General features: G+C 38.1%; 1 protein-coding gene across 2 annotated transcripts in view; it reads right to left on the bottom strand.

Annotated features, from left to right (window-relative positions):
* otud7a.L (OTU deubiquitinase 7A L homeolog) overlaps positions 1-24,199 on the bottom strand; it is a 136,771-nt gene extending 112,572 nt beyond the window's left edge. For both annotated transcript variants that reach the window (XM_018252994.2, XM_018252993.2), the window contains exon 1: positions 24,008-24,199. The gene's annotated coding sequence lies outside the window, so the exon portion shown is untranslated. The remainder of the gene's footprint in view (positions 1-24,007) is intronic.
* Between the last annotated feature and the right edge of the window lie 1,422 nt (positions 24,200-25,621).

Raw genomic sequence — 25,621 nt, 5'->3', positions numbered from 1 at the left:
GGGTGAAGGGGTGGCCTGAAGTGGGCTAATATTTGGAGGACTCTACAGATACATAGAGTGATTTATGGTCAAATAATTAATACTATTTTTCGGTTCTCTCTAACCAACCATCACTCCCAGGAGACTTTACCCCTCCTACCCCTTGCTAATTAGTCTATCGGCCTCCTAGCTAACCTTTGTTTTAATGTTGCTATCTAGACAATGGTTTTTAATGCTTTATTAAAAGTTACGTTTTAAGTAATACTTCACTGAGTTTGTGCAACATATGGATGGGAAGGTGCAATGAGATGGGTCATCTCTTTTTCTTTTCTTTTTTGTATTACTAATTATTTGAGCCTGCACACTATCCTTTACGTCCGATGGAAGGTGCTCCCCAACCTCTAACTTGTTAACATTTAACATAAACAATCAGTACTATAATTTCCCAAAAATAGGAATCATCTTATTCAGTACATATTCCCAAGTAAGCAGGTCATATTAGAGAGAGAGTTCAATCTGAAACACATACTTACTTAGTGACAAGACATTTCATCTATCAATAACAACTGTAAAACAGGAAACTCCAGTCTTTCTCCATTAGAGTGTTATTTATTGATCCTTTGCATTCACTGCTTCCCATGTTGCACTGGTGATATCCCCCAAGAGTTATGCAAAAAAACACTTTCCAAAGCAGAAATGTTTAGTGACGTTATTTGATTATTACCAAGGGAAAGCGTGGAAGTTGCTTATCATACAGAGCTATACCTGCAAATAAGACCCGATTTAGGTGGAAAATGCAAAGTCCACAAATAAAAAGAAGAATCAGCTATTTCTAATACAGGAACAGCCGCTTTACACTTATTGGAGGTTTAGTTAACAAAAGACTCAGCAAGGGACGGGATCCAACTGCTAAATAGCTTTTGCCTTTCAGTATGTGGCTGCTGTTCTTTAGCCAGATGGTAACGCATATCATCATCATCATCACAAGGGTTTTTCCTTATTTCGTTTAAAGTAGATGTTACAAGCATAACACTTTGGTCATTTTCTGGGATGTCATTGCGCGTGCTGCACAGCATAGAAAAAAGCCAGATGCCTCAATTACCCTCAATGGGGAGGGGGAATTTCCTACTGTAAGGTAGCATAATACAGGGCTGGGCCCCTTAAACTAGGCAGGCCCTAGGCAAGTGCCTAGGGAACCTAACAGGTAATCCAGCACTTCATACTAGGGCTTCACCACAAGCAAACAGTAGGGCAAGTAGATCTTACTAGATATAATTTTAAGCATCCCTTCAACTGGGGGGAAAAAATATCATAAATATAAATTGAAACTGCATATGAGTCAGTCTCCCACCGGGCATTCCCAGCGTTAACAGGGTATGATTCCATTACAGTTATGTCCCAACCAACGTCTTTCCTAAAGGGTTTTCTCCTATTCCTAACACCCCCCTGGTACAATATGTTGAATTGCCCAAGAACTGAGAATGTGATTCCACAGAAGGTTCCTAAACACTGACAGCTGTTTGTAGAAAAAAAGATCAATTAGATAGCACTGAGTGCCATTTGTGCCAAAATGTCTGTATTATTCTTATATTGAAAGTTATACTGTGGTTGAAAACTCTATTGCACTGTGATGATGTATGGCATCCAACTAATTTTACAAACTCAGGTCTCCAATGGCATGGCATGTGCCAACATGTCCCATAATGTCCTGACATGTGAATTGTATTAATTAAGCTTTGCTCCGAACTATAATGGTCCCACTGGTGATGAACACTTGCATTCAAATTTGGGTATTACTGGTAAGGTATTACTGAATAACCCGTTGTATTTACTTGGAAAAGTAGGTTCCATAACAATGAAAAGTAATAATAAAAAGTAAATAGGGGATCCGAAAGGGTTTTTTTTTCATCATTTGTAAATCAGAAACACAACTTTTTTTTTTATAACAAACCACGTGCATATTGCTGGTATTTTAATTGGTTCTCTGGGGTAAAAGCAAACACAAATCTTGCACAAATCTGGTAGGTGTAACCACATTTAATGGAATGCACAGAACTAAAACTGCTGATGCATGAAGAAGGCTGCAAAACTAGTGCATACTCCAATTATTGGAAATTTTAATGACTACGAGCACCTAAACTAGCAAAATCTGATTTTGAAGAATACTACAAAACAGCTACTTGCATCAGCTTGCCAGTAGTTACCAGTTAGGGAGGTAACACTACAAGGCTAGAAATGAAACAAGGCATATACAGGTATGGGATTTGTGTAATGCATGTGGTATACATTATACATATTCTTATATAAGGACTTTGTCTTTGACACCGTATATATATCTATTATAATATACTTTAACATTAAGATTGGGGTCCACTAGGATTTTTTCCAAGGGCCTGATATGTTAGGAAGAGAATTCTTTCATAATACCATATTTTCACTGCTACGACTGCTGTAAAATATCGTGCAACTTTTAATTAAAAAATGCATTACAGTTATGGGATCTGTTACCTGGTAACCCATTATCCAGAAAGCTCTGAATCACGAAAATCTCCCATAGACTCCATTATAATCAAATAATCCAAATTTGTAAAAATGATTTAATTGTTCTCTGTAATAATAAAACATGACATTGTAATTTATCTAAACAAAGATAAAATTAATCCTTATTGGAAGCAAAAACAAGCTTATTGGGTTTATTTAATAGATATAATTTGTAGTAGATTTAGGGTACAAAGGTCCAAATTACAGATAGATCCGTTACCTGAAAAACCCCAGGTTCCGAGCATTCTGGATAACAGATTCTATACCTGTACTAAAAGTCTGAGAAAATTGCTAACTAATGTCTGCGAGTACCTAGATAGTGAAAATCCAGGAAAAGAATAAGGCAACATAACCATAATTGATTCTATCCTAAGTAATGAAATGCAATTATACCATGCTGAACGTAATAACAGCACAAAATGCAGAGAAAAAGCACTTTCAATGACAATCATTTTCAATCAGCTCGACTAGGAATCTGGTTCTGCAAAAGAGTCCTACAAATAGTGGTGCAGAACTATGACACTGCCTTTTACTGTATATTAGTGAGTGAAAACTACACAATACTCTGTAGAGTATGGAAAAAAATATTAACCATACAGTTTAACAACTTAACTAAAAAGGTAATCAAGCCAAAACTAATAAAATTAATTAAAAAGTACCATTTTCTGTTTATTGGTACAGGTATGGGACCTGTTATCCAGAATGCTTGGGAACTGGGGTTTTCCGGATAACGGATCTTTCCATAATTTGGATCTTCATGCCTTAGGTCTATTAGAAAATCAAGTAAACATTAAATAAACCCAATAGGGTAGTTTTGCTTCCAGTAAGGATTAATTATATCTTAGTTTGGGTCAAGTACAAGCTACTGTTTTATTACTACAGGTATAGGATCCCTTATCCGGAAACCCGATATCCAGAAAGCTCCGAATTACGGAATAGACTTAATTTTATCCAAATAATCCAAATTTTTAAAAATGATTTCCTTTTTCTCTGTAATAATAAAACAGTAGCTTGTACTTGATCCCAACTAAGATATAATTAATCCTTATTGGAAGCAAAATCAGCCTATTGGGTTTATTTAATGTTTACATGAATTTCTAGTAGACTTAAGGCATGAAGACCCAAATTACGGAAAGATCTGTTATCCGGAAAACCCCAGGTCCCGAGCATTCTGGATAACAGGTCCCATACCTGTATAGAGAAAAAGGAAATCATTTTTAAAAATTTGGATCAATTTATTATAATGGAGTCTATGGGAGATGGCCTTTCCGAAATTTTCTGGATCATGGATTTCCAGATAACAGATCCCATACCTGTACTATATTCACAGTGTGTGTGTGTGAGAGTGTGAGTGTGAGTGTGTGTAGAAGGCATGCCCTATAACTAAACTGAGGCAAAGAGATTAAATGCTGGTAAAATGAGTATCATACATGAATGTGTGGAAAACATGCAGGGGCGTAACTATAGAGGAAGCAGACCCTGCGGCTGCAGGGGGGCCCAGGAGGTATAGGGGCCCCATGAGGCCCTAATTCATATACAATTTCAATAAATATTGGAGAAACAAGTCAACCTCTAAACATTTTGGGGGCCTAAAAAATAATTTGCTGTGGGGCCCAGTAATATCTAGTTACACCACTGAAAACATGGCAAAAAAAAAGCAGTTTCCATCATATGTAACTAGAAAATCAACTTTTTCCTTTGTCTGAATAGTACTTGGCAATCTCCAAACATGGGTGAAAAGAATGATGCTTTAATTATTATAATTATAACCCAATTAGCTGAATCTGCTCACTTCTAAAAGGTTAAGCATGGAATAAATGGTGCTGTTAAGGGGAGAGAAAAACATGAACCTAGTAATCAACAAATCACATGTAAGAGTGCAAGTAATATAAATGTGAACTAAGTCTTGAGAGTGAATGCTGACAGAAGTAGTTGTCAATTAGACTTCAGAAAGTCTTAGGGCTGAACTCCACGTCGCGCTGTTGTCCGACACATCCCCATGCGATGACATGCATGCGGCGTGTCGGATGTGCAGAAGAGAATGGAACTGAACGTGAAGTCGCAGGTACAAACGACATGTATCCAACTGTCCAACGCAGTGTGCATCGTTTTCATCCGACATGTTTGTACCCGCGATTTCACATTAAGTTCCATTCTCTTCTGCACATCCGACATGTCACATGTGTGTCATCGCATGGCGATGTGTCAGACAAGAGCGCGCCGTGAAGTTCAGCCCTAAAGAGTGAAACACCCTTCAGACTTTCATCCAATATAATGTAGGGATGCACAAAACCCAGGTACCATTCAGAATTCGAAGGTAAGCTTTGGAAAAAAGATACAGCCTAGCTCTGAAATATGCAATTTACATGAGAAAATCCATTAAAAAATAAATTCTGCCAGCAATGAATGCTGGACTGCAAAATGGGGATATGTGAGCTCCAACTATATTACCCACACATGTAATCCCTGCCTGGATAGAAATGAATATTTATGTACATTAGCACAATTTTGTTTTAGGGGTGTATGCTATCTCACAGTGAGAGCTGTGCATGGGTCTAATATCACATATTGCATATAAATTAAAGACATGCACAGCATCTCACGTAAAACATTTATTTGTGCAATTCAAACAAACTACAATTCACATAAGCCTTCCATGGCATTTCAACATCACACACCATAATGCAGTGTCTCCCCCTAGTCTGCCTACCCTATGTTCAGCCACTGCCTCCTGACGCATTTCGCGCTACTGGGAGCTTCATCAGAGGAGGTGTGGCTAGTACTAGACATATCCCTTAAATACCCATGGGTTATGTAATATGGTGTATATAACATAACCCATGGGTATTTAAGGGATATGAACAGTACTAGCCGCATTTCCTCTGATGAAGCGCCCAATAGTGCGAAATTCGTCAGGAGGGAGTGGCTGACCATAAGGTAGGCAGACTGGGGGAAGACACTGCATTGTGGTGTGTGATATTGAAATGCCATGGAAGGCTTATGTGAATTGTAGTTTGTTTGAATTGCACAAATAAATGTTTTAAGTGAGATGCTGTGCATGTCTTTAATTTATATGCAATATTAATGTAGATGTAGGATTGCATTTGCCTGAATAAAACTTCAAAAAAAAAACTATAGGTAATTAAAAATGTTAACAACAAACAAAAAAAAACCAATGTGCCAATGTCAGGCAGATCCTGACACAATCAACTGACATGTAGCGCCATCTGGGTCTGTTCCACTGAAAATTCACAATGTCCCAGCTGTTTGCAATTGAGCAGTGAAACATTGCAAACAAGCCTCAAGCCACTGAAAGTTTCTTTTTTTGGAACAGCTCCTGAGCCCCAGGTTAATCAAGCCCTCCCCTCCAAGCTGGGGAAATGATTTGTTGTCTAGGCCATGTGCTGTCAGTTCTATTTGTACGCGTGTAGCTAAAATGGACCGATCATAGATCAGTGGCACTTCGTGTGTGTGTGTGTGTGTGTGTGTGTGTGTGTGTGTGTGTGTGTGTGTGTGTGTGTGTGTGTGTGTGTGTGTGTGTGTGTGTGTGTGTGTGTGTGTGTGTGTGTGTGTGTGTGTGTGTGTGTGTGTGTGTGTGTGTGTGTGTGTGTGTGTGTGTGTGTGTGTGTGTGTGTGTGTGTGTGTGTCAAGACCAACACATACAAGAAGTGATTGCATTATGAGATCATTTACTTTTCTGAAATGATGAGATACAGTATGTGGATAAAAGCAAAATATTGCACTTAAACCACTGCAATAACCAAAGCTAATAATACTTAAGGAATCAATAGGCACATCTGTTGTGAAAAATCATTTAGAAATAATATTATGTATGAAATATAGCTTGGTATGCATCTTTATAGTAGTGTATTCTGTCATATTTGTCACAGATCCAATCTGATGGAATCCTGTACTGTCTGTAACTTATCCAAGAAAACACTGGCACTCAAAGGCAAGCAACAGCAGAGTTATACCCTTTGTTGCTTGCCTTTGAGTGCCAGTGTTTTCTTGGATATTTTGCTGAGGAGGGTGCCGATCCCTCCAACACCGTGCACCAGGCGCTGAACTGCTGAAGGCCAGGGTGTGCGAGCGGGCTACAACACATTGCACTTACCCTGCGCTTACTCTGTAACTTACCCTGGTGGTCTAGTGGGCCAGACGGGACGCCCGCGTGGTCCTTCCTCCTCGATCACCGGTAACACTAGGGCTTGAACTTCCTGGTTTTACGTACCGTACGAGTGACATCACGCCGAGTGGTGCGAAATTCAAATATTTAAAGGGGCTTTGAGCTCAAACTCATCGCCCTTTTTAGGTCTAACTTGTTAGTTCCTGGGTGCGATTCTTGTCCTGTTTGATTCATGTTTTGACCCTTGCCTGCCTGACTATTCTGAACTCTACCGATTCTGACCGTTGCCTGCCTGACTACTCTGAACTCTGCCAATCCTGACCCTTGCCTGCCTGACTATTCTAATTCTACTGGTATTGACCCTTGCCTGCCTGACTATCCGTTGAACGCTGCCTGTACCGACCCCATCCTGATTGACCTTGCTTGAACTCCACCTGAACCGACCACTGCCTGTCTGACCCTGCTTGTGCTCTGCCTGTACCGATCCCAGCCTGCCTGACTACGCTTTTCATCTATTCCCTGAACCGGTGCCTTCCGTCCTAAACCTCGTTAACGACTGTGCACCTTTGCCTGTCCAGAACTCTTGCTTTGCTCCTCTCTTATTAAGACCTGGCGGCATTTGAGTAACTGAGGGCTCCTTCTGAGGCCAAAGGCGGCTGCTACAGGCAGAAACAGAGCCGTGACCAGGGAGCTTACTTAGCACCTGTTCTGGATTTAGGCAGTCGATTGTCATTGTAAAGTCGTTAGATGGAGGTGAAAACAAAACCTGTACAGTTTACAAATTTTTCATTTAATATAAAAAGTAAATCTTAAGTAACTGAAAGGAAATTAATTTTCTCTATTAAAATATAACAAGGGTTGTTAATAACGAACAAATATACAAACAGTAGCAAGGATTTGTCAGGTCAGTCATAGATTCAAACATCTCATTTACAATGGAAAACTGCAGGGGATTTAATAGCTACAGTTCATATATAAATTGATGTATGGTAAAAGACACCTGGAGCATTCACTAACAATTATCAATTTATATGGTGACTAAATGAATAATTCAAACAGAACTTTCTGTCTAGCATTTAATGTGGAAAACAATGTCAGATACAATGAAACAGCAATGATCTGTATAATGATTACTTGAGATCCCATTCATATGCCCCACCATATAATCATTTATGTCTTAGCAGTTTTCTGGGAGGTGATGCTAGTTACATCTGTGTGTTTTAGGTGTAAACACCCAGTAATCTTCACTAAGTTTATGCTCTATTTTTGCAGCCTTTTTAAGGTGTTGCATTATGTCCCTTGACTGTCCCTATCCCACCAACACTGGTGATGTGAATGCCACTGGACAATATTTTTTGGAACCAAAATGATTCTCTGAATATCCCACCCATTAGCATAATATATAGTATTTTATGCAACTTGTCAACAGAAGTTAACGCCTTAGCTTCAATAAAAATGCTGAGATAGCTTTCATGTGATTAGATTTTATCTTACTTTATTGCTTAAATAGATATTCCCCATATACAATTAGGTCCATAAATATTTGGACAGACAACTTTTTTTTCTAATTTTGGTTCTGTACATTACCACAATGAATTTTAAATGAAACAACGCAGATGCAGTTGAACTGCAGACTTTCAGCTTTAATTCAGTGGGTTGAACAAAAAGATTGCATAAAAATGTGAGGAACTAAAGCTTTTTTTTTTTTAACACAATCACTTCATTTCAGGGGCTCAAAAGTAATTGGACGAATTAAAAAACTGAAAATAAAATGTTTATTTCTAATACTTATGTATTAGGAACAGCTCAGAATTCATTCAGCTGCTTCTGTCCTGTGTCACAACATGTTTAAACACTAGTGTCCCAGTGCCACTGGCAGCCATGCACACCCAAGCCATCACACTGCCTCCCAAATGTTTTATCAATGATGTGGTATGCTTTGGATCATGAGCTGTTCCACTCCTTCTCCATACTTTTTTCTTGTCATCACTCTGGTAGAGGTTGATCTTGATTTCATCTGCTGGAAGAATGTTTTTCCAGAACTGTGCTGCCTTTTAAGATGTTTTTTTTTTAGCAAAGTCCAGTCTAGCCTTTCTATTCTTGATGCTTATGAGTGGCTTGCACCTTGCAGTGAGCCCTCTGTATTTACTTTCATGCAGTCTTCTCTTTATGGTAGACTTGGATATCGACACGCTTACCTCCTGGAGAGTGGTGTTCACTGGTTTGGCTGCTGTGAAGGGGTTTTGCTTCACTATGGAAATGATTCTGTGATCATCCACCACTGTTGTCTTCCATGGACGTCCAGGTCTTTTTGAGTTGCTGAGTTCACCAGTGCTTTCTTTCTTTCTTTCTCAGGATGTACCAAACTGTAGATTTCGGCACTCCTAATATTGTAGCAATTTCTCGGATGGGTTGTTTCTATTTTTGCAGCTTAAGGATGGCTTGTTTCACCTGCATGGAGAGCTCCTTTGACCGCATGTTGTCTGTTCACAGCAAAATCTTCCACATACAAGCACCCCCCCTCAAATCAACTCCAGGGCTTTTATCTGCTTCATTGACATAACAATGGAATTGCCCACACCTGCCCATGAATTAGCCTTTGAGTCAATTGTCCAATTACTTTTGAACTCCTGGTCGAATTATTTTTGAGCCCCTGAAATGAAGTGATTGTGTTAAAAAAAAAGGCTTTAGTTCCTCACATTTTTATGCAATCTTTTTGTTCAACCCACTGAATTAAAGCTGAAAGTCTGCAGTTCAACTGCATCTGAATTGTTTCATTTAAAATTCATTGTGGTAATGTAAAGAACCAAAATTAGAAAAAAAGTCTGTCCAAATATTTATGGACCTAACTGTATATGTAAATAGCTACAGGCTTCTGCACACCACTTCAAAGCACAGAGACCTGTGTAACGGAGTGCAGTTTACATTATGCAGCACTTGATCAAAATAAGGAGGGCACTCAGGGCAGGGAGAAACACGATGGTGTAACTCAAAGCTGTATCCCTTAAAGCTCATACACTTAGTTGCACCAGTGCTTATGGTCCAAGCAGAGACAGGGAGCCATGTAATTACAAGAGGTAAATACACAAGTGTAGATCTCTGGCATACTCCAGTGCTCCTGCATACAAATATTTTCTTCCAATAGACAGCACTCCAATAGTATTAAAACCGTCTTTATTGTTTATAGGACAGCAGCACAAATGCACTACTCCAGTGCTCCTGGACTGACATGTCCCAAATGACACACAAGTTAGAGGTATGTGAGGTGACACCCACATACTATCTCACCTCTATGAAGCTTGGAGAGATACAACTTTTTGCAGCTCATTTTGTGGCCACAAAAAGTTTCTGTTATGGGTATTACAATCAAATGTTGCACCATATTTGTATATACATTTGTATGACTTTCAGGTATTTCCAGTCATAAGCGAGATTCTCAGGCGAGATTGTAACTCATCTTCAGTTACTTGACTCATCAAGGAGGAGTAAATGATGGCATAGGTACACAATTACACACATACAAAAATCTTTAAAAAAATAATTATTGGTATTCAAGCATTATCCCTATACAAAAAATATTAGCAAAGCACAACAGGAAAAAACGTAATAGCTGGAGCTTCTGTAAGTAGTTACTTGTGCCAGAACACATGACTCGATCTATAACCTTGAGTCTGCTGATGAAAATGTATTATGTCTGGATTGTATTAACTGCTGTGTCTGGACTTCAGGGCAATAGCAGCATGAGACAAAGTGAAATAATATCAAGAAACACATTTTACATGATGCACCAAAATAATATAAAAAAAAAAAGCCTAAAGCAAACATAAAAAACATACTTATATATTCGTGCATATCCTGCAAAGAAAAACGGACATTTCTCAAAACACAGATCTGAGAATTTTCCATTTCTACAGTTGGTGAATTATATCAGAACTAAATGTACAATAGTCTAGTACAGCAAAATAAACGGGAATTTGCTGAAAGGATGTTATTTCTCCTGCTTTCAACAATGAGCAATTCGTGCAGAACTTAAATGGAAGGAACTTGATGAAAAAACAATTACAATGGGAACAAAGTCTTTGTACTATAACTATAGCACTTGCTATAAAGATCAGTTAAGAATGCAGAATACAGCAAATGCTTGGTACATCTTGCAAAAATAACAGGAATATTTCTCGTGTCTGAGAGGCATTTTATTCAAAATTTACTGATGAGTGAAGCAAAAATTTTACTTGGCCAATGGAGAAAATATTTCTATGTGTAACATATCCAAATGTATATTATAGAAATTTAAATTATTTAAATGTAATTTGTTATGACATAAACATCAGAGTTTTTAATTTTACTGTTCTGCACAACCAGCAGAACCATTTACAATCCAAGGCCTTAAACTGAACCTAAAGCTGTCGATACACCCAAATTTTCATAATCATAACCATGTGGTGGAGAGGAGAAATGGATATGGACATGGAACTGTTCACTTTTGGTGTGGATCTGTACCCCAGGCTGCATTATAAAGTGAATATTAGTTTGTATTACAGGTTATAGGAGACTGATGTTTAAGCTGAAAAAATTTCATATGTGTTAGTTTTATTGTTACTTTTGCATTTAAGATATGTATATAATAGAATGAGTTTATAAAGGCAAAAACATATTGCCTTGTACAGTTTTTAATGTTTCATAAGGTGAACAGAGCGCTGCAAAATAGATGCAGTTATATTAACAAGTTATGCATTTGAAATTCCCTTTAGTCAAAGGAGAATTTTAATGAATAACGGTGTATATATATAAAAGTACCAATAGGTGAACAGTATATGAGGGCTTGGAACCCAAACAGACTTTTTAAAAGTGGAGATATTCCTATACAATACGGGACACCCTGAGTCTTATCAGGTGCTTTAAAATGTAATTTATATCTGATTTGCATTAAATACTCAAAGTGTAAAAAAAAAAAAAAAAAAAAAATCTAAAAGGGTTCTTCTTTCCCCTTAGTAAATTCATCAAGCAAATAATTGTGCTGGAAAGGTAATATGTTTTATGGAAGATTTTTTTATATGAATAGTTTGGAAACGACTTAAAAAAACATTTGTACAGGTAGGGGATCTGTTACCTGCAATCAAGAAAGATGAGAAATAGAGCAATACCATTTCATATTCAGATCAACTGATTTGCATGTTAAAGGGGTTGTTCAACTTCTAACCACTTTTTTTCAGTTCAGATTCTCCACCAGAAATAAAGACTTTTTTTCAATTGCTTTCCATTATTTATTTTTTTACTGTTTTTCAAAAGTTGAAATCTAATGGTACTGTCTCAGTTTGGCAGCTCAGTGATCCAGGTACAATTTGCTGCATTAATTGATACATTTCTTAGTAGCATCTGTGGAGTATTAGCAACAATTGTATCAATTCTAACAGCTGCCTTTAATGAAACTCAGGGATTCTGCTCAGCCGATCCAAAGATAACAAATATATCAATTAATGTATCAATTTAGACTTTACAGAGTCAGGAAACCCTCTCCCAGAGCTGCTTTAGAAAGGCATAAGGTGAAAAATTAGACTTTACACTTCAATATTAGAAAAACCGTCACAAATAGAAAGTAATTGAAAAAAGTCTTTATTTCTGGTTTACTATCTGAAAACAACTGAACTGAAAAAAAGCATTGGAAGGTAAACAACTCTTTAAACAAACAGCCTCAAAGCATGGTGCTCTGGATTACAGAAATATACATTATGTGGTCAGATTCCTGGTCCCAAGTATATGTCTTGTGATTCTGCACAATCCTTAACAAAACCCTGTATTTGGTTCAATCAGAATATTACATTTTTATAATTTATAATGACTCAAAAAATTCTAATAACAACCATCAGATGCCAGATTAAGGGGCATATTTATCAAGGGTCGAATTTCAAATTTGAAAAACTTCGAAATTCGAATTCAAAAAGACCAACCAAAATGGTCAAATAGGTCTGTTTTCGATCGAATAGCGCATTCGATTGAATTCGATTCGAAGTTTTTCCCAAAAACAACTTCGATTTTTCAAAGTCCACCAATTGACTCCAAATAGGTATTAGGACAGGGGTGCCCATACTTTACTAATGGGAGATCTACTTTTACTAATGATGTCCCATTATGATCTACATCCATAAAAGCATTGTTAGCTTGCTCATGCTCCATGGAAATTATTATTTAAATACTGATGAGAAAATGTATATTGCTATATTTAGCAAACATCTGTTTCTAATGTAACTTGAGATCTACTGATCACCAGCTAAAGGTCTACTGGTAGATCCCGATCTACCTTTTGGGCATCCCTGTTCTAGGAGGTCCCCCATAGGCTAAAACAGAAATTCGGCATGTTTTAGATGGCAAATGGTCAAAGTCGAATTTTTAAAGAGACAGCACATGATAAATTTCGATATTCGAATTTTTGAATTTTTTTTCAAATTCTAATCGAATTTGGACTATTCCCTAGTCGAAGTACACAAAATATAGCTCGAAATTCGAATTTTTTTCATTCAATAATTCACCTCGACCTTTGATAAATCTGCCCCTAAGGGTAGGACTCTAAGGGCGATTTTGTCGCGATCTGACGTGCTGCGACAAAACGCATGGGAATTGTCGCAGCGTTGATCCGACAGTCGTTTCGCGTTGGATTGTGTCGGATCAACGCTGCGACACCATGCGTCATTTCTATCTCTTACCTTATTTTTGTCGCATGCGACAATTCGCATGCGTTTTGTCACAGCGCATCGGATCGCGACAAAATCGCTCGTGGAGTCCTACCCTAAGAGTCTATTATGTTGTCAAACTCCAATTAAAAAGTCCATAGGAGAGTTCAACTTTTTAACGACTATTCAGAGGTAACAAAAGCAATTTATATAATTGGCTAATTTTACATTTCATTTTCTACATAGGATAAACATGCATAATGGCCCTTTTCATAAAAAAAACCATATACAAATGAGAGTGATGTCAAAACCAACAATTTTAAACTGCAATTTAAGGGAACTGTCCTTCCTTCCTGAATTGCTTATACTAGATCAACATTTGACCACTTAAACTACATGGACATTTGTTAATGATCCCATCAGAGCATGGGGAAAGGAAACATTACTGTCCTCATCAATATAAATTCTGCTCCTTCACATGCTCAGAGAATACGCTCTACAGCTTGCAGATCAATGGCTTGACTGTAACAGTAACTGGCAGACAAACCAGCTTTCCAACTGTTACCTTTTAAAGCTTTATTCCATAAAACTTTGTCAGTTAATTACAGCATTTCCATGAATGTACAAACTGAGCGATGCTCTGTATTATGTTTATATACAGTGCCCTGCAAAACTATTTACAACATTGATCATTAAAGAAACTGGGTCAGCTTTTGCAGTAATAACAGCTTTCAGTGTTTTTAGGTAGATAAGAACACTATGGGGATGATTTATGAATATTCTAGAAAATAGCACCTAAAAACACAATCTTTAATATGTTTAAGTTTGTGTTTCAGAATGTATCACACAAAAATAATTCTTAAAAAAATGGAATAAAAACCATGGCAACTAAAAGCTGCAGAGTTCCTATAGAATTTAATGGTAAGTCAATCAATAGCTCTGAATAACACTATGCTATGTAGAAGGATGGCAGTCAAAATAGTAGTGAGCACACTCAGCCTATAATTTTATGGCTCACTTATTACTAGTACATTATAATAATCTGGACAATGAACAACATTCATCCAACTGCATGGAACAACATTTATTGGAACTTCAGAGCACAGCTGTGCAATCTATAGTCTTTGCCCTGAAGTCAGGGAGGATTCTAAAGCAGGAGCCATCTGAGGCGGCTCCAGCAATGCTGCCCCCTCTGCCCTCACCCCCACTTGCTTACCTGTCTTGTGCAAGGGGAAGCCCATCACTAGTGCAGAGAGTGCAATTGCCGAGTTTTAAAAAATGGAAATTCGGCTCATGAGGTACCAGGAGCAGCTTTTTGCTGTACCTCGTAACCTGCTCAGCGCTGCCGCCTTAAGTAAGTTCTTCAAATTGCCTCATTTTCGCAGTGCCCCTGTCTGAAGTTCAGATAAAGATCTGTAAACCAAGAAGTTGTGTTTCTTGAACAGACTGTTATTCAGTCAAATGAAACCAAAATAGAACACCCTGGCTTAAAATCTAAGGTCCCTATGCAGTGGCGGAACTACCAGGGGAGCAGGGGGTGCGAGAGGGCCAGGGCCCGCACCCCCTCAGGGCCCCCCAGCAGCTCGTGTGTCACTGTAATCCGGCCTGAAAATCACATACGGAGGGGGGGCGGGGGCCCGGCTGCGCGTCACGCACCGTGGCCCACCCCCCTCTAGTTACGTTACTGTCCCTATGTGATGAGCCAAACTTCTTACAGATAATGCCCTGGTTGAACTCAAAACCCAAGCACTGCAAGGGAGTCGTGCCACCCACTGAGCCATGGATCAAGAAAATGATAGACTATAAAAGTAGATATACAATTACCTTCAAGAATAAGTGCTAAGTATCAAGAGGAGGGAGGCCCCGGTGTCTGCCCCACAGAGCTTTCAGTAAAAGTCTTGAGAAACAGAAAGAAGAATGGATGGTACAAAAAGCTGTGTAAAGTAACTAGCGAATTTATCAAGGTTTTATTTAACATCATGCGACTACCAGATTTGCCGCCGTTATTTTTCATTGCTTCCAGCAGAATTCACTCTAAGAAAAAACGTGTACAAATTTACGCGAAGCCTGGTGATGTGTGGTGTATTATCCCTACGTTTTTTAATACCACATAATAAATATGCCCCTAAGTAGAGATGGAAAGTTCATCTCTTTACAATAATCCAAAACACAAAGCCAAAATAACACCAGTACAGTTACCAATCAAACACTTGTCTTTTTTTACCTAAATCGTAGCACTCTAATTACTAATAGTAGATTGCATATAAGTCATTGGGAGAAATCCCAATGATTTTTTTGAGGTGCGCTGGGTTTCGGGCAATACCCCGAAGTTTTCAGGTGGAAATTAAGTAAAAATCATGAAAATCGGATGACAAGGTCCGAAAAATTCGCAAAAAATCCTGCAAAGCAAATTTTTGGGAAATGTAATAATAAATAAGCATTAAAAACCAGAGCGGATTTGATCGGAGTTTGTAGCAGAATATATTAGCATCCCAATCACATCATTTCCACTGTCAAAGACAGCTTTTCCTAAAATAAACTTTGCTCAAAAATTCCAATATAGTCACTACTACAACATATTTCATCTGTCTGATGGAAGTCCTTCATTCCCTGCTAGATTTATCAGCTACAAAATCATGATTAGCATTTAGCTACTTGACAAAATAAAAGACAGTAAGATACAGATAAGAACCAGGCAGAAAGTGATATTAGCTTTCCATAACTGTTCCTTCAAATATACAAAACAGAACTGTTCTAAAGAAAGGCAATTTTTTTAAGTGTTTTTCTATTTAGATGTTTAACATATGAACTAGCTGTGTTTCTTCTGGGATTATATGTTTTCTATAAAAATAGTAAAATCTGAAAAAGTGTTTTGTAGTGTATCCCTGTGGTGGTTGTATATTCTGTATACACAAGAGTATGCATAAAATATATAAAATGTTTGATGCTGTGTGAGTACTCCGATATAATTTTGTAATTTAAAAACTGCCTCTTTTTTATTTACACTTGTGGTATCAAGAACAGGTGCCGATATGAATCCAATTCAGTGAGGCACACCAGCGTTTATTTTTATGAACGAATTCTGTCACTGGACATACTTGAGAATTGTTGGGTTACGCTAGGAAATCCATTCAATAGAAGCTTAATGCAGGTAGAGATATTTTTCTCTAGTGCCTCACATAATAAATGTGAGACATTAACACATGGGAAAGTAAGAAACAGTTTTGATTTCTCATGAGTGAGAATAAAGAAAAGAATTATAAAGTGTCTTGGATTTCAATAGGTATATAATATATAGTGAATAAAGTACCCCCTCTTGTAAAATATAAGGATATTATAAGTTACCGAGGAGTTTCATGACCATATAAAAACACGAGGCCGAAGGCCGAGTGTTTTTATACAGGTCATGGAACTCCGAGGTAACTTCTAATATCCTCATATTTTACAACTGGGGGTACTTTATTTATTATAATACACAAATTTCAGTGAGTAATGTGACAGAAATGACATCAGAACTCACCGTTTATAACTGATGACATCAGAACTCACCGTTTATAAGGATATAATTTACAGGATATTCATGGCTTTTGTGTATTATATAGACTCTAAGATACAAGCAGCTTCTTATGGGACTTGTTATTTTTTTTGGGCAATAACATATTCAAGATGCCCAACTGTATAAGATCATTGTGTTGGGACCAGAAGTAGAAAAAAACCTCCCACAATTATTATAACTGCTCAGTGAAGATTAAAGTTTAGCATTTAATCCATGTTTGCCTTTGCTGGCCACAGATAGTCCCACATAATTCTGTGTTAAACAGAAATGTCCTAATGTTTTAATGACTTTTCTGCATTTTCCCAGTTATACAAAATTATGTTATGCTACGGTTCTCATGGGACGTGACCTAGATTTTTAACCTGTTATAATAACAAACTATTTTGTCAAATGCAATTGCTTTAGACAACAAAGAATTCAGCACATTTTTGAGTGCATGTGTATAATTTTCTTTTTTTTTTTTAAATCCACACTTTTCGAATCTGACTATCTGTTCCATTAAGAATATATACCAATATCTATACAAATTTTTAATTTTAGTAGCCTATGGTGTTATGCTTATACAAGAAATCATCCAAGCCACTCTTAAAAGCATTAACAGAATTAGCCCTCATAACCTCATCCATCAGTGCATTCTGCAATCTCACTGTCCTCATTGTGAAGAACCACCTACGTTGCTTCAAATGGAAATTCTTTTTTTCTAGTCTAAAGGGGTGGCCTTCTGGTCCAATGATCCATTTTATAGAAAAATAGATCTCCGCTAGCAGTCTTTAATGCCCTCTAATGTACTTATAAAGAGTAATCATGTCCCCTCGTGTCTTTTTTTTCCCTAGGAAAAAAAAAACTGCTACTACATTGCCATCACATTAGGTCTCTAAAAATGTTTCCAATTCTCGAAATCTTTAAATTATGTAACTATAACAACAACAAAATAATCATAGGTCAAATACATTTCAGAAAGAACCCTTACAAAATAACATTGTTTTAAGGCATATTATTTGTGTCAAATTAAAAGGAAAAACGTCCACCTTGAAGGTAAAGCCTAGGACTTCTGGGGATGTGTGACTCTCAGAGTGCCAGAAAAGCTGAATATATTTCTGTCTCTAAGAAGATTCCTAAAATTAACTTCCACTTTTGATGTGAGGAAACAATAAATTGTTGGTTTCTATTTCAAGATATGTTCAGCTTTCTAGTTATTGTGCTGTATTTATAGCTGCATGAGACATCATGAAAAAACATATATAGACTGAGTATTATAAATGTAATAAATAAAATCATATACCAAAAAACCACATCTACCCATACTAAATGCATTTGGACCAGCAAATGAACTGTAAGCATACAGCTATAGAATACTGAGGATACAGTGTTTCAGATCAAAATCAGTACATGAAAATACAGTTGATTGGTGGCAGTTTTCTGGTATCCATAATAATTATTTCTCCCATTAACCCTTTGTCTTGCTAGCCATGAACGCCACCAGAATTAGCTGAAGCTCAACCATGGGCCCAAACACGAGCCTGCATAAACTTAGGTATCAAATATCATTTTAGCAACATACAAATACATGTGCACCAATAAATGCCTCGACTTCACACATATGTTTGCATTTAATCATTTTTTTTAACATTGGTAAATTTATTACAAACATTTACAGGCTCATCCACCCAAAAAAAGTTGGTTTTTTTTGCATAATGAAATATAGTGTCATTCTAAGAATCTTTTTAAGAGCAATTTTTAAACGTAATTGCTATTAAAAACAATATCCGTTTGGTTGTTTATGTTTTCGAAATAATTGGTTCTGACTCCTGAAACCCTGTAGCAGAAGCCAAGTGATTAAAGGAATACTGTCAAAATGAATCAGTTAATAGTGCTGCTCCAGCAGAATTCTGCACTGAAATCCATTTCTCAAAAGAGCAAACAGATTTTTTTATATTCAATTTTGAAATCTGACATGGGGCTAGACATTTTGTCAATTTCCCAGCTGCCCCTGGTCATGTGACTTGTGCTCTGATAAACTTCAATCACTCTTTACTGCTGTACTGCAAGTTGGAGTGATATCACTATTAAGCACTATTAACTGATTCATTTTGAAAAAAAAAATTTTCCCATGACAGTATCCCTTTAACATCTGTAGAAGAATTGACTGCTACATTGGTCAAGATCAAGAGTCAGACCACGGAGTGAGCAAAGAAAAGACAAAAAGAAATAAACAAATAATGATTCTAGCTGCAAATACATTTACAAAGAAATTTGAAGAAAATTAGTTTTTTGCAATGTGTATCTAGGAAAGTTACTTATAATTGCATTTCCTTTCATTATAAAAAAAAGTATAGAGCACCTCTTCAGCAAGTTAACTAGGCATCACTCACAGTTTTGATTATAAACAATGGTGATTTTTAATATTTTTTTTGGACTGCACTGAAAGTGAAATGCTTTAAATTTGCATATCTTGCTTTTCATTTGCTGGCCCTGGTAACAAGGGTGTATGTTGATTTACTATGTTCTACTTTGCCCATCTGTGTACTCACAGGCAGTAAAGAAAAAAAAGTTTATTCTGTCAAATGATATAACCTAAAACCCTGCTGGAAAAGGAAAAGGAAAGCAGACATGGCCAAGTGATAATTATTTGGCAGCCCTCCTACAATATAAATTCAAATAGAAAACAGAAGGCAAAATAAAATGAGTCCCTCCACGCTTAAATTAGAATTGTTGTTAATCAACACCCATAATTCCTGTAAGTGATTAAGAAAGAGTTACTGGCACCCTCAAAACCAATAAGAACCAGGATGTAAATGTATTTGTACTTACTGTAAAAACCCACACAAATGAGTGCATATTAGAAAAATAGGTTTGATGAAATACACCAGCTTTTTTCTGATGGCAGCATTTATCATCAGCATCAATATCATAATTGAAATAGCAAGAAAGGATTAGAAAAGTCCATCAAGCACAACCCTTAAAATCCCATTTACCAGCAGGGCCACAAGCACATTCTTGCCACTATTATGCACTTTTCAGTCATTACATATGCCGAACGCAGTATGTTGTAGCACCACATGCAAATAAAAGGTGTGTGCATGCACAGGGGTCCAGTTATATTCACTGTTGGTACCCAAACGCACCTTACACTTCAGAATTTTATCCCAACCCTCCATGGAAATTTCTCACTGACCACAGCACAAGTGCCCAATTCAAAAAGAGAACTGTATTGTGTACCTTCCCACCAGGGTGAACAAAAATGTGACATGCAAAGGGTAATGCAGAAGCAATGGCGAAAAAGGAACTTCACAAAAACAATAGGTTCTTAGTAATAAGCAGTGCAATGGACTTGCTAATATATTTAATAAGATCTAGATCTAAGTACAGTTACGGCATCTGTTATCCAGAAAACTGGGGGTTCTTCTATAACACCATGGCTTAAATGAATGAAAAAAAATGTAAACATAAAAATACCAATAGGTATGTTTTGTCCTGAACACGGAGCCATGCTTACTTAGCTGTCATCAAGTACAAAAAACTATTTTATTTTTACAGAGATAAAGAATTGCTTGTTTATATAGGGTGTTACCTTATTTTTGGAGCTTTCGGTATAGGTTTTTAGATATTAGATCACCTACTTATGTTTTAGTCAATAAAATGGACATAGTCCCTACAATTACAACACCAATTTGGTACGTATGAATGGCAGGAGATAAACCATGTGATTAAAGATGTTAAATATCTCAGATGCTGCTGGTGAAAGATATCCCATTTGATTATAGATGTTAAATATCTCAACTGCTGCTGGTGAAAGATATCCCATTTGATTATAAATGTTAAATATCTCAGATGCTGCTGGTTAAAAGCAAGTTTATCTTGTTTGAATACCGGTATACCCAAATGCACCTTAACATGCCTGATTATAACTTTTAGAAATGTTAGGAGTGCAATAACCTGCTACCCTTATTGGGCCCAGAAGTGCTTCAATAACTTTGCATAAAGCTGTAAAACTTTAAAGGGGGACTATTGCATACATTTTAATGTAATATTAGCTTCAGCATACTGAAATAAGAAACTTTCTAAATACAATCAATTGTATTGGGCTTATTTTGCCTAGAATATGTATTAGAACTCAATCAAATCACCAGAAATCCTGTCTTTTTACATGCAGAATATATGCAAACGGCAGTTATTTTGTTAGATTTTTTTTGTACTGGAGTCAGTTATTTGATTAAGCGCTAATACATCTGCTAGATAAGAGAGCCGCCCTATAAGATATATTGGATCACTCAACTGACACCCAACTGCTGCATAAAGACAGAATGAAGAGAAACAGATGCTGAGAGAGCAATAGTGAATATAAACTTGATTATTTCAGAAACAATGCAGAATTTTTAATTGATTATATTTAGAAAGTTTCTAATTTCAGTACAATAGTTCCCCTTTAAGTATGAGGGTTACATGTAATAAAGTCAAACTTTCATCAGCCCTTTAACTTCTCTTTAATTCCAAATACCATAGAGGTGGCTTCCTTTATTCCTTCCTTGTGAGCTAAGACCCTTAGGACGGATCAAAGGGAAAACTGTTGTGTATTCCACAAATTATTTGAATGCCAATTGTTATTATTTGAATATTCACTGTATTGCCAGTACTTGTGCATCTGGCTTCATAACTCTCTAATATTCCCCTAGGTAATTTCCATCGACCATGGATATTTCATACCTTTCATGGATATTTCATACCTTTCATATGTGAGCTAGGTAAATTTTTAAACTGACCAGAAATGTGCACATAGCATCCACTTTGTATGCTGCCAATCTATTAGAACATGTCTTTTTACAGCAGTTTACAGTAGTAAAAAACAAACATAGACCGGTTCCCAAAATGTGGTGGTGTCCCCAAGAACTACTGGCAAAAGTCAGTCCAGTCTGAAGAGTTCTGCAATGGATGACTATTTACCCACCTAGATACCCCTGGAAGCCCAGGCTTAATGTGAGCTATTGTTTAATTTGGGGAGGGGGAATCATTCGCTGCTGTAGATATTTTGTCAAATCTGTCCAAAAAAGCAATATATGTAAACTTTGCATGAACCCCGCCCAAGGTTTGCAGTGGAATTCAAACCAAAAGATTTAAGAGAACCAGAAGCAGGCTGGCACATTTGCTTCCAAACATTTATGAATCCCAGGCTAAGCACTGGCTGCTTCATTTCTATTCACCCCTACATTGTGTCACCCTCACAAATATGTGCTCATTGAAAGAAAAAAACATTTTCTTTAAATAAGAAACCATTTCTTTGAGTGAGTGTATGATTTATGAGATATATGGAAGTCTCCAGTGTCCTGCTAGGCACAGTGCCAGGATATGCAGGGAGTGAAACATAAGTAAGAGATTTTGGTGTGTGGTCACAGACTGAGGTTATGTAGTCATAAGATATTTTAAGTGAACGCAGTTTCCCGTTACAGGCTCCGCCATACATCCAAGTCATTCCTTTTCTGGTGGCTAACAAGCATTTTAATCTTGCAATATTCCATTAAATGAATAAAGATTAAATTAAATGTTAACACTCTCCAGTGAGCGTGGTTAACAATCCAGCTCAAGAGGCACTTGGAGTTGCTCCAAACCCCTTTATGAATGTATATACAGAGCAGAGGTGGCTTGTCAATGGGAATGCTGGGTAATTTGGTTAAATGATACAAGCAGGGTCAATGGTTGAACATGTTTGGTATAAAGCATAGTTTCTGTATGTTTTACATAAACCAAAGCCCTCTTGGAATGGCACGTATAGTAGAGGATAATGGCAACTGTAGGGCAAAATGGTGAAAGCAACAATTAGGATCAGTGCTGTCCCTCCAAGGTCTGCTCACGTGCAACTCTTAGCAGCCACTGACAGCAATAGGCTGCTGATGGGCAGTGAGAGCTGTAATTAACAAAAGCTAGAGGACTATAGGATAGACAAGCCTGATGGGTCCCTATTCTGACTAAAGGCCCTGCCAGTATAAAAAATATCCCTTACATTACCCCATTTTCTAAGAAGGGTGCATAACACTCTGGTTTCTAGAGGGTTAAACACTTCACTGCCATCAAATACTTTATGATTATTTCCGAGACCATAAAGATACGCCAATGATTCCAAACAATCAATCCCAGGCCTATGCCAGATAGTCATTATCTTACCATAACTCTTTGCAGAATATAAGGAAACATAACGTAACTGAATCAGCATGCGCCTAAAAGCCACTTAAATCATTAATACAAACCAACACAAAGAACTATTATGGCAGCGGAAATACACTATCAAGGAATAACAGGTGTTGAGTTACACGCACATCAAACGGTACGACTGCGGCCAAAAATACTTTCTGTTATAATTCACTTGGGCAGGCAATGAGGGTAAACAAGGCATTAAAAACCTCTTGTAGATATCTGGATTGATAGAAACAGAAAGGAGCTATATACAGAGCTCTTATGTACACACTAAGCTAGAGGAGAGGCATTTTGGCAGTAGGGCTGGAGACACAGAATGTGAATCAGAGTGACAGTAGCAGTGGCAGGCAAAGCTAACAATGTGCCCAATGATCTCTGACAAGCAGTGCATGGTTATAACCAGAGGCAAAAAAGTGATGGTTGAAAGAAACCAACATTTGTGTTATCCCAGAGACTTGTGTCTATGCACATCCATATACAAGTACACTTTTAAAGTATAACTACAGTGCATACATATGACCAGGGCTCATGGTAAGATCATTGGCTGAATACTGCAATGACTATTATGGAAAGCACCCAAAGAATTCCATAACATAGAGCACACACATAAACGTATCCTTCCTAAGGAGGCTCCATCCAGCTACAGCTCATCTATCACTGGCAGCAGCACGTAAAGGTACCAGGGGGAGTTGTAGTTTGACTAGAGCTGGGAGAGCAGCATTAAAGGCTGGTGGTGCAGCCAGGGATGGGGAGCCGGTGTGGATGTAGAGGTCACAATGGTGCAGACTGGCACTGCTCGCTACACATGGATTCAAGGTGAGCACACAATGCAGTGACCGTGCAGCAGCAACACTGAGAGGATGTAGCGATTCTGTCCCATTTCTACTGCTGCTGCTGCAGTGCAGACATGAAACAATATCCATCCTGCTGCTTATAACATATAATGCTCACCTGCCTCACGCGTGCCTCCTCCGTGCGCCCTTCTGCATCCAGCCGCTGTGTCCGCGATAAAGGAGTCAGGTCACCCGGCTCCAATCGCTCTCAGCAGCACCAGCCGCATCAGAAGCCTCCTTACTTCACCCTGCAGAACACACAGGCCCGCCCCGCCCCCTTGTCTTCAAGGAGTGTGACATCACCGGCTCCAACACCGCCCACCAGCCGAAGAATCAAAACACAAGCGATGTGGAAGCAAAATCGGCAGGGGGGGGGTACAGCGCATTGGCCCAGACACCTGTCTCTCAAACGTAATCTGTAGCCTTCTCCCAAGACTGGCCAGCAGGTGGCGCCTAAGAACATAGTAGAAATGAAGGGCGGGGTTTTCTGTCAGGTCATGCTAAAATGTAAGGCGGCGTTCTATTGGTCTGATTCTCATTCCTTGCTCTAATGGGTTTGAGGTAGACAGAGCGACCTGTTCTATGATTATCTGGAGCAAATCAGCGTTTCTCAGGCTGTTTCTATCCAAATAACGTCCCTTATTTTTTGTGAAGCACTGCGTTACTGCTTGGAGATCATATTACCTCAGCTGTGAGGCAGCCCCTGGGTATATTCAGGAAAGAAGCAAAACACTATTAAACCTGCATTCTGGAGGCATAGTTGCCCACCACAGGGATATTATGGATTCATTTTGTACGTCTCTGCCTGTAATTCCTGAAGTGAAGGTTAAAGCCTTTCATTTTTGGTTTTAAAGGCAGCAGCACCCGGCTAGGCTCTCACAGTAAGTTTCTGTCGGAGACCTCTGTTTCAGTGGCATTTATGATTATTTATGATCTGTTACGCGGGGAACTTTGAATGTGCGTCTACTAAAATCCCATTCCCATATATAGCATTTATAGCTGTAACCCTAATTTGGTTACTGTCTCTTTATAAAGTAATTAAGCCTCGGCAATCCAGGGGCCCTGAGACCCTTTTGCTTATGAAATGTACTGGAAACTGGGATTTATAGCGCAGTGCCTCCACCTAGGGAACAATAAGGAGCGCACCTCAGGGGGGTTCCACTAGGAAAAATAAAATACACAGTTTGCAAATAAAACAAATATAAACTTAATATAAAGCAGTAGTGAAAGAACTAATGCACTGGGGACACGTGGGACCTACCTATCTCACTATTAGGTACACGAACAGGAGGACAGCACTCCGGTAAAAAAACAGGTTTTTATTGCTGGGTACTGTAGAAATACATAGGCCTTATGCGTTTCGGGAACACCTTCCCTTAGTCATAGGCTTCAGTCATAAGCCTATGACTAAGGGAAGGTGTTCCCCTACATATCAATCAGTGGAGTAGCGGGAGTGCTGAACCCCCCAAAAAATATGTATTGAGGGGGCTGGCATGAACAGTACTTCCACCCCTGGCCCCCCTCCCATACCTTTTGCACCGCACCTCCCAGACCTGGCCGCTATTTTAAGGCTAGGCCAGACAAGGCAGAAATCAGCTTCCCAAAATCCACAGGCTGGTTTCAGCTAGCCAAATTTTCTTGTCTGCTCGTGTCCGGAAGTCTTCTGTCAGTTCCGGCGTGAACAGACTCAGAGTATTTTGGCGAAGAAACACAAGACTTTGCATTTGGAGCT

This window comes from Xenopus laevis, chromosome 3L, assembly GCF_017654675.1.
Source record: "Xenopus laevis strain J_2021 chromosome 3L, Xenopus_laevis_v10.1, whole genome shotgun sequence".
Lineage (NCBI taxonomy): Eukaryota > Metazoa > Chordata > Amphibia > Anura > Pipidae > Xenopus > Xenopus laevis.
The sequence above is the reverse complement of the archived record's forward strand: the minus strand, read 5'-3'. Positions and strand labels throughout refer to the sequence as shown.